The sequence below is a fragment of the Octodon degus genome, unplaced genomic scaffold (assembly GCF_000260255.1).
Source record: "Octodon degus isolate 3935 unplaced genomic scaffold, OctDeg1.0 scaffold00124, whole genome shotgun sequence".
NCBI lineage: Eukaryota > Metazoa > Chordata > Mammalia > Rodentia > Octodontidae > Octodon > Octodon degus.
In genome coordinates this window covers 3,519,464-3,536,788 of record NW_004524700.1, presented here as the reverse complement: position 1 = coordinate 3,536,788, position 17,325 = coordinate 3,519,464, and the positions used below count along the sequence as shown (strand labels likewise).

The following is a 17,325-nucleotide window of genomic DNA, read 5'->3' as shown; positions in this document are numbered from 1 at the left end:
TATCTTCTGCATCTGGCACTCTGTCCTTACATGGGTTGCTTCTGCTGCTCAAACATTCAAAAAAGTCCTTTATCTTTATAATTCTTATTTGGTATCTTTTTTTTATTTGGTATCTTTTAATGGACTACTTCTTTGGTAAATTTGTCATTCATGTTTTGAATGGCTTTGGTTGCTCTTCTAAATTCTTATCTGCTTCTTCTTTAAATTCATGCACTGGTTTATGTATTAATGACACTATCTGTTTTGCTTTTTCATCTTTGAGCTGACCAAGTTTCTAGCTTATTCTTTAATCATTTCATACAATTGAGCTATTGGATGTTGGGTTTCCTCTCCAGCAGTGCCCCATGGATCCACTTTGGGGAGTTGGGAGTTTTGCTTTGTATTTTGTTTTGATTTGTTGAGACAGGGTTTCACTATGCAGTTCAGGCTGGCCTTGAACTCACTTTGGGCCTAGATTAGCCTTAAACTTTCAGCTATCCTCCCAAGTGCTAGGATTACAGATGTGAGTCACTGCGCCCCTTTAGTTGGGAGCTTTGTAAGGCTTTTTTTGGCCATGTTTTTTTCATGTTGTTGGTGTGTGCACAGCTGTGTGCCCTGAGGTTTAATGTTCATTGTTGGTATGATGATCTCTTAGTAATTTAGTAATTTCTGTTTTCTAATGACGTGATGTTGGCTTTTCTTGTAAGAGGTGTTGTGTACCACTTTAACCTGGTCAGTTTGATTGTATTGGATATAATCATTGCATTGTAAGGAGACAATTCCTATTAGTTAGAATAACATCAGCAGATCCAACCATACTTCAAACATGGACATTCAATCTTGTTTGGATAACCTTACCTTGTTATCAGTGTCCCTGACAAACTATAGTATACTGTTATTTGCATTCAGTCTAGATGTGGAGGATGGGGGAAGGAGAGAAGAAGGGGAAAAGGAAGGAGGTAAGTCACAAAGAGAGGGAGGTAAGAGAAATGTCAAGTGGTGAAAAATAGACAGGAGGTCAGATTCTTGGGATTATATTTGTAGCTGGAATAAAGAGCTAGTGTTGTGGAGTGTGAGAGAATATTTGTGGAGGCAGGAGGAGAGATACAGCATGATGGAAGTGTAGTTAGAGATCAAGGGAAGCTGTGAAAATGCTAGAAACTGTTAACGTAGTTATAGACTTAGAGTTTTTGTTTTGATCCTCTACATGCAAATTTGTTAAAGATCACCCTAAGTCCTTGAACGATATCATTTAAATGAAAGCACTAGTTAGTTCTTACGTGCTTTTATACATATACAGACACCTGGAAAGGCAGAAAGGAGGAGAGGAAAGACAAGGAGGCCAGAAAATTTGGAAGAGAAGAAAAAAAAATACAGGAAAAGAAAGTGAATTATATGGGTCTGGGGAGCTAGTTCTGTAGTGTAAGCACCTGCCTGGCAAGTGCAAGGACCTTTTTTGATCTCTGGCACTGCGTGCCGGGGGGGCCACTGGAACAGGGCGTGGGGGTCCACTCCTGTCCTCTGCTGCTGAGAAGGCTGAGATAGGAGGATCATTACAAGTCCATGCTGCATAGAAAGACCCTGAACCAAATTAATTAATTAATTAATTAATTAATTAAAGTCAATAATAGAGGAAAGACAAAAAGAGCAAGAAAAGGGAGAACCCTTAAAAATACAGCAAAAATTTAGTAAGCTCTAATAAGGAAGCAAGAGCCAGAAAAGTAAAACCAAGATAACACAGACTAAATAAGCAAGGAAACAAATAAAGGACGACCTTCATGCGGTTGCAGCTGCGTTAATCCAGAGCATCCACAGAGCTCCTTCGCTTCGGAGTAACTGATTGCAAGCAGCCGTGCAGTACCTCCCTGTGGGCCACACAACTGTCGGTGCAGATGCGGTGAGGGCTGCAGGTCTCTCCACATTCGTGGGGTTGTGAACTATGCCTTGAGCACGGCCAGCTGCAGGCTTCCATTATAGTTCCAAGATCTGATTGCTACCATCAATCTGGGAAGAAACAGATGTGGTATAGTTTGCCCACCATCTAGCTCTCCAATGACTTCCACCAGGGACGTCCCACTCCTGGTCCCTTCACTGGCAGGCAAATCCTGTGGCCATCTCCTTGTCACCCCTCCACAGGCTTTCCTTGCCCAGCATGTCGCCAAAGCCTTGTGGCACTGTGCTCCATCCCTTCTTCTCACAGTCCTCTCACACTTTAACCCACACGTGCATCCTGGTGCAGCGCCAGGCTTTGCAAAGGGCCTCCTTTGACAGCTGAAACAGTAGGCGATGGGAAGCACCTCACACTGTCTCAGGCCTTTCTGGTGCTTGGGAGAACAATGGGAGAGAGCATACTGTGTCCTAGTCCCACTGAGTCACCCTTTCCTCCCGTCTCTCCAGATATGATCCACAGCCCTGTACCCCCGTGGGACCTCTCTTTCCTCAGCTCACAGTACTCAGCTACTCCCTGCTTAGGGCAAGAGGCCTGCCCATGCCACATCGGAAGCCCTTAGAGTGAGGGCCCATCTCCTGCCCTCCACTTACAGACCCTACCTCCCACTCACTGGCTGGAGAATTTCACATTTTGATCCGCGTACTTAGAACAGCCCCAGGTCTCTCTGGCCTCCCAAGTCTCCAGAAGGGGATGTGGAAGCTCCTCTTCAGAAGCCTATATGCAAGTGTGGGCGGCATGCTTAATGTCCCCCAAGCAAGGGCCCCCATGTATGCGGGAGCTGTGGGCCACTGATTTTTTTCAATGTTGGACAAGCCCTGTCCCTCTCCACGCCCACTGTCATAAGCACTGTTTGCTTCCAAGCCTGACTTTGTGCCATTGTGCAAGGGCTGCCCTGAGTGCAAGGGCTCTCTTCACAATTAAACAGGTAGGGTGAGAGACATCGTGGTCACTTGGGGGTGACAGCGAGTGTGAGAGTCTGATTGGATACTTGAGAAGAGCAGGTACCCTGCCTGAGTGAAAGACGAAGTCTGATAAGGGAGAGACAATGAAAAGAGAACATTTCTGGAGTACAATCCAGTATCTGGGGGGTCCTGAGGGGAAGCCAGGCTACTGCTGATCATGGAACCCCACCCCCTGCCCTCGGCCTCTCTGGAGTGCAGCTGGCTGAGAGCCTTTTTTTTGACTTTCACAGTCACTTTACTCTGCCCTCTGGGAAGACAGTCATGGCAAGTGAAATATGTGGAAACTAGGGCTTCAGAGAAATCCAAACTGGAGAATGTGATGGTCCAACAATTTCTGCCAGGTCAGTGTTTTATTATTATTATTATTATTATTATTACTATTATGAATTTTATTGAGAAACAAATAGCAATGAGACAGTTTCAAAACAGGTTAGTAGGACAGTTACAATAACTAATACATTACATATTGTTGTCTTCATAGTAGTTATTCATGGCACAAGATGCAGACATGATATCCTATAAAAACACTATTAGTACAAATCTTTCTTCTCATTGAATTAAGAGAAAGTAGCTGTATATCTATCTTAACTGTTCTGTATATACAGATACAAAATGGTCCTTTACTTGTATCCCCTTTTTTGTTTAGTTTTGTCAGAGATGGGTATTCTATTGCCATTAAAATACTGTAGGTGTGTGAGTTCAGCAAAATAATCCAGTGTAGTCCAGTAGTCCAGACTTGGCAGGTCAGTGCTTTTGCCACCTCTGGAAATGAGGCCAGGAGGCGAAGTACTTACTGCAGGCAGCTCACCCTGAGGGTGCAGGGACCACGATGAAAATAAGCTTCTTTCTAATTCTAAATCTGGTGCTTTGGAGGGCAACTGGAGACTTTAAGGGATTTAGGTTTAAATACAATCATCCCAGAAAATAAAATCTAAGGTAATGGGGAAAGCAATTGGTGGTGGTGGGTTAGCAGATTATTCAAGTCCAGCCTCAAGTACATGGAAGAGCAGCTTGGCTGAGCAAATGTGACCTCCACAGTCTCTGGCCCCTGAGCCTTTCTGGTCTCTTGAGAAGCTGAGGGTTGGGGGCTGTCTGGGCCCTCCTGGCCAGGATGTTGAATGAGAAGTAACAGTCCCTCTGCTTTGATGGGTGGAGTGAGATGAAAATGAAAGCTGTTAAACACTGAGAGAGTCTTGGAATGATAACTCTGTGTTCAGCTTTATTTATACACTCTGGCCTGCCCTTGGCCTGCCCTGCAGCCTGCAGGGCATCACTCTATGCAGCCAGTCTCTGGAGATTCTCCTTCCTCAGACCCAGCTGGGCCTCCTCATCCCTGGTCTGTTCTGAAAGATTCACCTGTGTGGGTTGGAGTTTAATTATACTCGTCAGGCAAGGGATTTTGGGAGCTTTAATTTAAGGTTGGTGTCGGATGCTTTTAAATTATTTTAAATTTTCTGAGGCACCAAGGTGCAACACACATCTTTTATAAATTATAGAGCAAATGCTGTGGCGGTTGGGGGCACAGAGGGCTGAGGATTGGAATGGATCCCCCAAGGATAAAATATATTTCAAGCAAGGAGGAAGAGCTTTGGCGCACACCTATCATTATTGTTAATGGCCTTGGGCGTTGGGCTTGCTCTGGAGGGCCGGCACAATGCAAATTGGGCTCTTGGAATTCAGTTGCTCACTGCTCCCTGCCCACTCAATAGCACTGAGCTCCAGCGAAATGTGTGTCAAGTTCTTCAAAACAATTATTGCTGCTGGAGGAAAAATGATCAGCCAAATACTCTGAATTTAACACCTCCTTAAAGCTAGAAATAGAAATGGAAATGAATTCTCGAAATGTTTTCATTCTGTTTAATATGAATCCACAGACATACCAGGAGCTAAGAGTGAAAAAAGGAAGAAGAAATTATAACAGATAATAAAGAGTTTAGAAAGAAGCTTGAGAGTTTCCCAGGAGTCCAGAGTCACAGATTGGTACTCAGACTCCAATTTCTTGCCATAGGTGACCAGTGTGGTCTTAGGTGAGTTCCTCCATGTCTTGGGGCATGCTTTTATACATCCAACCAGCAATTTATATTAGAATATAAATGATGCAAGACACCAGTAAGGGTGACTAGAAATCCTATCATATGCAAATGAAATCCTGCAGTTGAGCAAAGAAGCAAAACATCAGTTGGAATCAACATGACTTCAGAAAGAGTAGGCACGTGAGTTTCCTCACCAGGATCACTGTGGCTCTGGTCTTGCTTGCTAGAAAGACAGAGGATTTTAGGAAAGACCCGAAGATCAGATGAAAGATGATTTATTTCACCAAGGACATTCTATTTGTAGATGGGTAGAACCAGAAAATTTGGACATGGACCACAGGCAAGGACTAGGCTGTTAAAATGAAACGTACCATGTCTTTGTTTTGTCTGAAGCCCCTGGTAGCAGAGGGCTACCAGTAACATTTAGGAGCCAACAAAATCAAATCCCAAGGTAAGATAAAGTGCTAGACCTCTTCTGTAGTCTATTGCAAAGATTTGCCTCTTAGCCATAATTTGTCTGCAGAATACAAAGGGGTTGGGGTTAGAGAGGGTGCCAATTTTCTTTGGAGGGAACTGAGCCTGTGCTCCAGTGCCTGAGGGCGCTCCCTGTCTACCTTGGCTGAGAAGGAGGGATGGCTTCCTTTTTAATCTAACTGAAAAGGGCTTCAAAATAATTACCTGGAGAATTTGATCTATGTTGCCTGCAGTATGTGGGTCAGACTCACACCTGACGTCTATAGGCAAGAGGCTCATGGAAGCAGCCTGGATGGCAGAGCAGAGAGCGCATGTTGCTAGCATTTCTACAATGGTAATTGCCTAAGAATTAGATGCGAAATCTTACAACAGAGAAGGCTTGGTGAAATCTTAGACCCAACATATATGGGCTACCTGGTGAAAGATTAGACCCAACAGGGCCAGGAGCCTGTAGAACGTGTCTGGGGCTGGAGAAGAAGAGCTGAGATCCATCTCAGTTAGATTTTACTAAGAAGATAATGTTTCTCACAGAGAGCAAGTGGTAAAATAGTGCCTACTGGCAACCTGTCCAACTAGGTAGTAACACGGGCTGTGCCAGTCAAGTACAATGTTTCCCATCTCTCACCTCTCCGACTTCCTTGCCAATTTCCCAAGACCTGCAGGAGAAGCAGTAAAGAGGAGGAGAAAAATAGGGCTGGGGAATGATAGGGAAGAAAAGAATTGTTCTTCTTGCCTTTTTTCTCAGGCCCAGGTTAGGAGGAAGGAGAATATTCAATTTTTGAATTAAATTTGGAGTTGTACTTATTATGACAGACTGGATATCTTAATTATTTAAATAAAGCTATTTTTACAACAGAGAACTTTTTAATTGGAAAATGCATGGGATTTGCCTAAGCATTCATCCCCCACATGGTAGTAAATGTTTTACAGTGGAAAAGAATAAAACAGTTTGTGTGCCTACACTCCACGAAGTTCAGATCATCAACAGTCCTAGCTACTCATGCTGCATGGACTGCAATGTGTTGGTGATGACTTAGCTGCTACCTTTGGAGGTAGGTGCAAGACAGTGAGACCAGCTGATTCATTTATCAGAGCAGCTGGGTGTCCAGGACGCCCTGACAGCAGTGGGGCCATGCTCCCTGGGGGCATGCATAGCTGAGAAAGGCCGGGAGATGTGCTCCCCTCTTTCTAGTCTGAAAGTTTCGTTGGATGCCAAGAATAAACAAACTTCCAAAAGTGCTTTATGGCCTCAGAAGGTGCATTTGAATCATGAAAACTCTGATAAAAAGGCCTCATTTATTTTATTGATTACATACTAAAGCCAAAGAAGGTAAGGCATTTTGCTCAGGTCACAATTCTTTTGGTGACAAATGACAAAAACCAAGGCAGAGACATGAAAGGGGTAGGAGAGAGAAGAAAAATTCAGAAGAAAGGGAATATTGATTAACTCTATGTTAGGAAGGTCATTACATTTTGAAGGTCTGGCTACATCTAAGTGCTCAGTTGTTGTCCTACAGGTATGTGTCTTCCTTCATTGCTTTTTTGGCAGAGCATGAGGCAGCAGAAATGATCATCAGAAGCCCCAGTCTTCCAGTGTATTAACTGGGCAACCCCAGTGAAAAGTAAGATTCTCTTCTCAGCAATTCCAGTAAAAGTCAAATTGAATTACAGTGACCTAGTTAAATTGCATTGTCCAATGTGGACCTAATCACCATTGCTCTTAAAGGTCCTGGAGCTAGAAAGAAACACTGACTTCAGAGAAAACATGGAGCCTAAGTGGGAAGGAGCTCCTGTTCTGTACAGACAGGGCTGTAAGTCACGGACAGACACCCTTTTATTCCCATATGAAGGAGTTTTATAAACCAAAGTGATTTCTCCTTGAAATGTGCTTAATATAGTAATTTTGAGCTCAAATATGAACCTCTCTTGGTAAAGGATCTTCTAAGAATAAGCACATGTAAATGGTATCATTTTGGGCCGGTAGATAACTCAGTCACCTAAGTGTAGGCTTAGGCAAGTGCAGAGACCAGGGTTCAATCCCTGGCACCACACACCATGCCAAGTCCACCCCCAGGCATGCTGAGCTGAGTCTGGGCATAGTGGTGCATGCTTATAATCCCAGTGTTGGGTAGGCTGAAAACAGAAGGATCACTATGAGTCTAAGCTGTGTAGTGAGACCCTTTACCAAATACATTTTTTAAAAAAAGAGTATCATTTTATATGCAAAGCAGCAAATGGAACCATCTATCTTGTTTTACTAATATTGCTTAGGAAAATTGGTTGTGCTCTAATTTACTGTGACACTAGAGAAAGCTCTAATTTGATAAACTCCTGATTCAGGATTACAAAGTGCTACTGTTTTCACAAGAGAGAGACAAAGTGTAGAGGAAGCTGGCAATAAAGTCACATGCATTCTTCAATACTCTGGAGCTGTGTCACACTATCACATTTAATTCCAAAAGTATAGAGAGCTTAATACAGTTTATGGAAGTGACAAAGTTCTTAATTTGTCATGCAAGAGATCAAAAGCATAAGCAGAATGACTAATGTGAAGTTTGAAGGATTTGATTTTGTTTATTTACTTGTATATAAGAAAAGGAAACTTCAAGTTCTCAAAGAACACCTGTATTTTAAAAAATCTGTGTGGCTGCTGCTCAAGACTGAAGAGTTGAGTTCTCCTGGGACTGGACAGTCCACAACTCAACCATGCAACCCTGTGTTTGAGAGCAGAAACACAGCAGCGAGCAGGTGAGCTCTGACATGGAGAGGGCTTTCTATAATCTCTCAGGTCTCTGCTTTGTGGATGGAAAAGTCAGGGCTGGAATCGTCTCCTGTGCTGTGAAGCCTGACCTGAAGGGAGAGGGAGCGGGAGCTGAGGGCTGCAGACCAGAGAGCCTCCAGGGCTCACAGGAGAGGTGTGGGGCCTGCAGCACGCACAGAGTGTGGTTTGTGCTGTTTCAGAATGTAGGGATCAGTGTGTATAATTTTCAAGGGATTTTCCCATAAAACAATAAGTGTGTGTTTCCTGAGAAGCCTGTACCATGGATGGTAAGTGACTTGCACAGGATTACTAGTTCAATGACAGGGCTGGGACTAGATCCAAGTTTATCAGCTACCAGCCCATATACGTGTCTGGCCTAGTGCCAAGCACTCAGCTAAGGCCCCATTAGAGTTCCATACGCTTCCTTCTCCCCATCTCCAGCCATCTATCTCTATACATCTCCTGCCCCCCACCCACCCGGCTTGCCCAGAATGCCTACATGTAGCAGCCTGTGTGAACAGGAACAATCTCTCACACTGTGGAGCACAGGACAGGAAGGAAGCAGGCTCTGAACAAGTCAGCATGAGGGACGAGTACTATATGGATGCAGAATGGGGGACTTGACCTAGTCTCTGAGCCTGCTTTCAGGAAACACTACTTCCCCAGGTGTAGTCTCAAAGGGTGTCACAGCCAACGTGAGACAACAGCTGGAAGGATGAGGCTGCCCAGGGTGCCTTGCACAGAAGGGAGGCTTTGTGCTGGCTCACTTTGAAACTCTCACTCCGAGTAGTGGGGGCTTTTAGATGGATTTCCTATCATTTATCTTCTTATCAAAAGGTTTAATCACTTTCCGCTCCCCTGACTGTATGGGAAGAATGGGTTTATTCTATCCCTACCAAGACAATGAATAATAGAAACAGTTCAGAGATTATTTGCCCTTTAAAATGAATGTTTTTATTGTATAAACATCACTAAAACCACAGTTCAAGGAATGTTTAAAGAAAAAGTCAATCCCCCAGTTCCATTCACAGCTATGCCGTCACTGGCTATTGCCTGCTGGCCTTTGTGTGTACACTCTGATGGAATTTATGTGAAAATTAGTTGTCATCTCATTTTTCCAAAAAGCTGAATATATTTTGACATGTAATGGCCCTGTGGTTTTGGGGAAGAAAGCATTCTCCCTCGTGATTTTCAGCCGCTTTTCCCAGATGGAAAAGTACTTAGAAACTGAAAACTAAGTGTGGTGGTTTTGGGACAATCTGGTTGTTTCAGTTTTTTTTCTGGAAATAGTTAAAAATTATATTTCTTGGGGGCAAGGTTTATGTCATGTACCTTGATGCCACAGTTAGCTTACCTCTTTAAACAAAGCTCCTTTATATGAAGTCAGACGTATTTAATAACAAAAGGAGCGTGAAACTTGAGACATCCTGAGAGGCTTCAGTAGCTGGTCCCAGTTTGTCTAGCCCTAAGCAGGCTTCAGAATTGATTCTAGCTTCCTGAGACTCTGACTTCTGTTCTATTTCCCAGGTCAAAGTTAGGGCCCTCCACTCTTCACTATCAAAGAGACAGAGCTTTTACAGTCATCAGTCATCTTATTCTGGGAAGGAATTCATCACTGATGCTGTAGGTTGGGTTGTATTAAGCCTATTCTCTAACTATACCTTGAAGGTGGATTTAAGCACTGCAAGCAAGTGCGAAGGCATACGGAGAAACAGACTGGCTCTCCAAGCGACCTTCAGCATGCTACTCAGTGAGGTCCGTAGCAGGGAAGCATCTGCACCCCTGAGAACTTGTTAGGAAGGCAGAAACTTGGGCCCTACAGCAGTACTGAGTCAGGGTCCCCAGGTCACCACACCCCTACAGTGCTGGCCTAGCTGACCAGGGCTCACAGCTGTAGCATCACCGCCCTGGAGCTACTTAGGGCTGACACGTATGGAGTGGCTCTCCTGGGGTGTCTTCTGTGGGGAAGAAGAGGCAGTCAATTGATTTTCATCCCTTTGCATTCCAAAAGAAGCAGGAAAGCCCTATTTTTCCCACTAGCCTTGTCAAAGTCCAGGTTTCCCTGATGCCCCTCCACGTCCCTTCCACGTTCCCTGAGACTTACAGTAGAAAATGTTAGGTACACAGGACGCCATGTAGTTATCAGAGCACAGCCACTCTCTTGGTTACTTTTCTCATTTCTGAGACAAAATATTCCACACCCAAAGTTAAAGGGAAAAAGATATATTTGGCTCACAGTTTGTAGAAGTTTCAGTCCACAATCTCCAAGACAGGGTGGCAGGGCTGGTGAGATGGCTCAGTGGTCTAAATTACCTACTTAGAACAAGCTTATCAAAGCACAGGGACCACAGTTCAATCCCCCAGCACCACATGCCAGCCAGCCCCGCCTCCAGGTGGGCTGAGCTGGCCACACACACACACACACACACACACACACACACACAAATAAATAAATAAAATTAAAAAAAAAAAAGACAGGGTGGCAGGGCAGAGGAAAAACAGTTCATGCTGGAGAAAGCTAACAGAGCTACAAGGAATGACTCCAGCTCTTTTTATCACTTATGTCTTATCCAGACTACTTAGCATGAGTAGCACTCACATCCTTAATTCGACTGCTCTTGGTTCTAGCATTGCAGCACAAATCAGTCCCAGCATCGCACACTCTAGATCCAGTCACCTCTGAGAATGTCCCACCTAGGACTGCATGAGGCTTTGCGGGGACATCTAGACACAAGCCATAGAAGCCACCTTCATAAAATTCTCAGTGTTGTGTTGTAAATCTGAAGCTGCATTACATAAAATAGGATTGATACAGCCTCAAGATATTTACAGAATTAGAATTAATATGATTTTTCCAAAATTAAGAAAAATCCATCAAGAATTGCATAATTCTGGCCCACTACAGTACTGCACAACTGTAATTCCAGTACTGAGGAGGCTTTGGCAGGAGGACCAGAAGTTTAAGTGTCACTTTTGCAACTTAGCAAGATCCTGCATCCAAAGAAAAAAACGGGGGGGGGGGTAGAAGGGTGGGTGACTCTCAGTATGAAGTACCTGGGCTCAGTCTCCAGCACCAAAAGAATTTTGGGAACAAAAAATCCCTGTCCTTGTTTTTCAAGACCTATCATGTCTGCCTCTATTTATTCTATACATTTTCTCAAAGATTTGAATAATATCTTTGCAACTATTTCACTGATAATTTATTTTATTATTTTTTAAATTTTTATTTATTATTTATTTATTTATTTATTGTGTGTGTGTGTGTGTGTGTGTGGCCAGCTCAGCCCACCAGGGGGCGGGGCTGGCTGGCATGTGGTGCTGGGGGATTGAACTGCGGTCCCTGTGCTTTGCTAAGCTTGTTCTAAGTAGGGGCTTTAGACCACTGAGCCAGCTCACCAGCCTTCACTGATAATTTAATCTCTGTTGATATAATGTGTTATCTATGAAAGCCTCTAGAGCAATGTCATCTCCAAGACCCCAAGTGGAGGTGCTCATGCAAAGACTGATGAAAAGTGCCCCAAACAGCACAGCCTGCAAGGTTAGTAGACACGGTACAATGCCAGAACAAAGCCATCCGCACTCTCTGATGTGCCGTTAATATAAGGAAAGCTCTGCAAAATATTAAAGATAATGCTAAGCAAATAAAAAGCAGCTTGAAAGCTAAAAGACGACAGCATAATTACAGATTTATGTTCTCCTGGAACGCATCTGACTTTACATTTATTGCTATGGAAAAATTTGTCTTGCATTATGCAAAGTCTTCAGAAAGCATTTATTGCATAAAATGCAACCATGGTTTCTATGAGAATTTTTTATATTTCAGGTTACAGAAGCCAGAAATGTATCTTGATACATCCAACATGACTTCTTGCTTCTGCGAGAGGTCTCAGTCTCCCTTTCTTCCTGCTTGGGACCCCACACATCATGCAGTGGACATCCAGTTCCAAGAAAATTATGTCACTACCAAGAAGAAGACAGCTGGCTTTTAACTTGTTCTCTCTCCTTTTTAAAAAGCTAGGCTGATAATATTTTTAAGCTTTGGTTCTGACCAGGGTTTTTGCCTGCTCTTTTCTCTGTTTCATTTCTTTGTAAATCAGTTTCCCATCTGTGCAAAGAGATTTGCCCTCTGCCTGACTGTCTTCAGAAGTTGTATGGCAGTATGCAGGCACAGAGTCATAGTGTCCTTCAAAGCATAGGAGGGACGGGGCCTCACCCATGTCTCCTGCCATGGGAAAGTACCGTCAGTCCATCCACACTCCTATGCACACACTTGCCACCACTGCATGGAATATGACTGCCAATGATCTTCCCCTCTGTAAAACCTGACTTTCTTGGCAGTAGAAAATACAGGACCATATCTCAGGACAGGGCAAGGTGTTAGACTACGGGTCTCTGTGCAGACGAGCCCTGCGTGTTAAGAGGTATTGTTGAGGGACTTCTGAGAAGACGGCAGAGTGGTAAACAGCAGCAAATTAACCTGTCTGAAATTCAGAATCCAGACACCAGAATATAACAACTTAGGAAAGAAAAGAAGGTAGGAGGTCAATTTGTGGAACTCAGGGATCTGAAGAAGGAATTGGGGCCCGCAGGGAAAGAGAAGAGATAGACCTGAAATGCAAACAAATAAGGTAGCAAACTACTTTCTCCCCAACTCCCTGCTTACAGTGTGAGAAAAGAGGTTCAAATCTATAGAAACATAGTGAAGCAGGTGACTCCAGAGGCCTCAATGGAGAAATCTATAGTGGAACAGAGCAGTGGATGGTGTAAGCTACCACAAGCGGTGTGTGACTCCAGTCCAAGCATGCCCCGGAGAGGGTGCTTGGCCAGACGCCATTCTACAGAGGGGCCAGCTGAACCTGGTACTCAGAGTAGCCATGGGTTGGCCTCATCTCAGGGCTTCCAGTGACTGGATGAGGCACAACCATAGGATATGTCCACAGTCAGGGAGCCGAGGTCATGCCAGCAAGAGACACTCAGAGTGTTGTAGGCTGGGCAACTCAGGGTACAACCCCATAATCCAAGGGCAGGATTGGCCTGAACCTCTGTGGGTGAAAGGCACCAAAATCAGCACCTGCCCTATTCCTGCTGCAGGCTTGCTAGATCATCCAGCATGGGCCTGAGCTCTGTCTGCTTCTTTGTCTATCAGGGACAGCAGAGTCACACTCCAAATGGGACGCTGCCATAAAACTGTAGACACCAGAAGATAACCACAGGCTCGAATTCACAGAAATCTCTCTTTTCATTTCCTTTGCTCTTTTGTTTTTGTTATTGTGGTTCTGATTTTTATTGAATCTGAACATAGCTTTTAGTTTTGTGTTTTGTTTAGTTCTTAGTTTTGGTTTTTCCTTCTTCCATTCCCTCCTTCTTCTCCACCTGTTTCCTAAAGGTTGGACAATCTTCCTTTGTCCTTCAACCTTGCTTCCAATCTCTTTCTTTATATATTTCTCTATTTTTTCTTCTTATTTCCCTTAAATTTTTCCCCTAGAGGTTATCAAGCGGTTGTTTACTGTATATACTTTTCTGACTTATTTTAGATTTTATTATAAAACTTTAAATCCTATATCTGTCATTTTCTAGACTCTGCCTGATCTACTGTTATTACTGACTGTACTACACCAGCCAAGGTGACATAACTGTGATCAGTTGTTCTTCTTTACATGCCATTGCCAAGATTGTCTGGGAATCATATGCAACATTATAGCCCAGTACTGAATAACTGGGGACTAGGGTAAAATAGGCAGCAAATTCTCACACTTAATAATTTGAAGAGGCAGAATATTGAGACAGACTCAAAAGCCTAAAGCCAACTACATCTAGAAGATATCTCTGAAAAGTAGTATTTTCCCAAGATCTCAATGCTAGTAATAAAACTGTTTTCCATAAACAATTTATAAGCATCAATGCAGAAAACAAATTTCAAAAAATTGAAAATGAGAAGACTCTGAAGCAAGATGAAACCCCAGACTTCCAGTTTGATCAAAGTAAATTCAGGGCTAATGAAGTGGAAGAAATGAAAAACCATCTAGCTGAGCTTTCTGAAATGCTAGTCGCAGAAGTAACAAAGCAGATGAGGGAAAATCTAGAGAAAATCATAAATGATTTCACAAATAATTAAAGAGGCGATAAGCATAATGAAGCACATGATACTGAATTTAGAGTAGATACAGATTTTAAAAATAGAAGAGGTTAACAAAATAATGGAAAACATGAATGCCCAGTATAAGAAAGAACTGGATTCCATGAAACACATTCAGAAAGATATCCAGGAGATTAAAGATACTATAGAATGTATACACAGTGGAATCAACCAATGTGAAGACAGAATATCAGATTTAGAAAACAGGTTTGCAGTTAGACATCTTCAAATGAGGGATGTGTAGCAGGTACTGCACTAGAGAAGGGGAGAACCTGCCCATTTCCAGAGCACTTTACCAGTAGATCTGTTTGCTTCCTACAACCTCTGCAGACAAATAATTACGACACTATGGCAGGAATTTTGCATTCAGTAGTTCACAGGCCCCCAGACAGGCTGCAGACTGTGACAAAGCATGTGGAATCTCTCACAGGTACAGATTGGATTCATCACAAAGTTACCAAATCAAAAATTCCAAATAAAGTCTTTCAGCCTTCACCTGAAGATCATGAAAAGTATGGTGGGTATCCACAGCATCCTCATAAACTGCATGTTGTTATCAGAATAAAAAGTACAATAAGACAACCACATTGGGGAAAAGATGTAATTAAGATGCTTGGATTAGAAAAAGCACACACTTCTCAAGTTCATAAGAATATCCCCTCAGTAAATGCAAAACTGAAAGTGGGTAAGCATCTCATAAGAATCCAGACCCTGAAGCTGCCACAAATGGCTAACACATGCCTCAAGAGTGCTGGGGAGTTAGTAGTGCAGGGACATCTGAAGCCTGTGGACACCTGTAAGCCCAGCACTCAGGGGGTTAAGGCAGAAGGATCCTTGCAAATTCAAGGACAGACCCAGGTTACATAGTTCAAGACCAGCCTAATAACAAAGTAAGACCTTGACTGGAAAAAAAAAATCCTGTAGAGCAAGAAATAAGTCCTGATTCCACAGAGCTTCATATTTTAAAAATGCAAATTATTGGGAAACTGGGTGTGGTGGTGCATGCCTGTGATCCCAGCACTCAGGAGGCTGAGGAAGGATTGCTGTGAGTTTGAGGACAGCCTACACTACATAGTGATACTCTGTCTCCAAAAAACGGTAAAGTTGGTGAGAAGATGTTTTCATTAAAATATATTTTCAGTCTCAGTCACTTTTAGTGAATAAACCTACTATGAGCCTTTTCACAAAAAAAAAAAGAAAGAAAGAAAAAAGAAAAAGAAACCTTCAATTGAAAGACTAAAAATTCTTAAGGTGCAGTATGACAGCTCAGTGCCATAAGCACCTGCCTGGTTAGTGCAAGATCCTAGATTCAATGCCCAGGACCAAAAAAATAAAAAATTCTTTTTTTAAATCTAGTGAGTTGAAGTGGTGTTCATTTGTAACCCCATCACTCAAGGGTCTGAAACAGAATGATTTCCATGAGTTCAAGGAGAGTCTCAACTACATAAAGAGACCCTGTTTCAAAAAAGCCAAATAAAAGATAGAGCTGAAAGCAAGGGCCTATGAAAAAAATCAATCTAACAGCTGATAGATGATTAAAAGAACAATGACATAAAATTGATGAGAATAGATGAAAAAATCAGAAGATACAACAAAGGACATAAAAATCAGTTCACAGTAGTAGTGGCAGAAAGTTTCCAAAGCTGTATGGAAAAAGAACTTGACATACAGATAAGTTGAGGCATATAGAATTTCCTGAGATATGTATACACCCCTGACCCATGTGTCCCCACTGTCATGAAAGTCAAGCTGAAGCCTGGACAGGGGGAACTTTGGTGAGCTTACTCTAGTGCCCACTGCTGTGGGAACCTTGCTCTCCCACACCCCACCAGAATAACATCACTGCTAAGCCCCAATAGCATTGGGAGCTTGAAAAATGTCAAAATGAAGGAGCAAAAGTCAATCTCAGACATCTAGATCATCCAGAACAAGTCCAAGAGACAAGGATATAGAAGAACTTAGAAGTCACACACCTGAAAGTTTTGAAATGATAGCAAATGAAGTAAAGAAACAACTCCATCAGGCTATAGAAGAAATCAAATCAGAAAAAACTCTCAGAGGGGCCAGGGAGGTTGCTCAGGGGAATACGCACTTTCCTCGCAAGTGCAAGGGCCTAAGTTCATCCCCAGTTCCGCAAAAAAAGAAAGAAAAAAAAAACTCTCAGATAATAAAAGAAGGGGGCTGGGGAGATGGCTCAGTAGAATAGGTGCTTCCCTGGCAAGCACAAGGGTCTGTGTTCAAATCCCTGGTTCTGAAAAACAACAACAACAAAACCCCAACTCAGATAATAAAAGAAATGATATCATAAAAGAATTGCTTGACTCATCTAAAGAAGACATAAATCTAAAAAATAATAAGAATAAAGAGTGATGAAAACATTCAATGAACAATACAGAAAAGAAATAAATGCATGAAACAGATTTAAAAAGATATATAGGAAATTAACAAATCAATTGAGTGCTGGAAAAACTGCTTGAAAGAAACTGAAGTTAGACTTATAGACATTCAAATCAGCATTACAACTAGTAAATGTGAAAGGAAAGAACTTTTAAAAATAGCAAGGAACCAGGAAAGAACAATTCAACAGCTGCAAGATGATGCAAAGAAACACAACATAAGACTGCTAGATGCCAACCAAAAGGAATACAAATGGCCTAAAGAGAATATTTGCAGAAATAGTAGCATAAAATTTCTAAAACATGGGAAAAGAATCTGACATACAGAAAAGTGAGGCACATAAAACTCCAATTAGCTGTAGTCAAAATAAACCTACACTCATATACATGATAATAAAGATCCCACAAATTCAGCAAAAGAACAAGATATTAAAAGCTATTAGAGGGGCTGGAGGGATGGCTGGGGCTGGAGGGATGGCTCAGTGGTCTAAAGCACCTACTTAAAACAAGCTTAGCAAAGCACAGGGACCGTGGTTCAATCCCCCAGCACCACATGCCAGCCAGCCCTGCCCCCTGGTGGGCTGAGCTGGCCACACACGCACACACACACACACACACACTCACACACACACA

General features: G+C 42.7%; 1 pseudogene; it reads left to right on the top strand.

Moving 5' to 3' along the window:
* The first annotated feature begins 14,644 nt into the window (after positions 1–14,644).
* LOC101579353 lies at positions 14,645–15,976 on the top strand (annotated as a pseudogene).
* Positions 15,977–17,325: the final 1,349 nt, after the last annotated feature.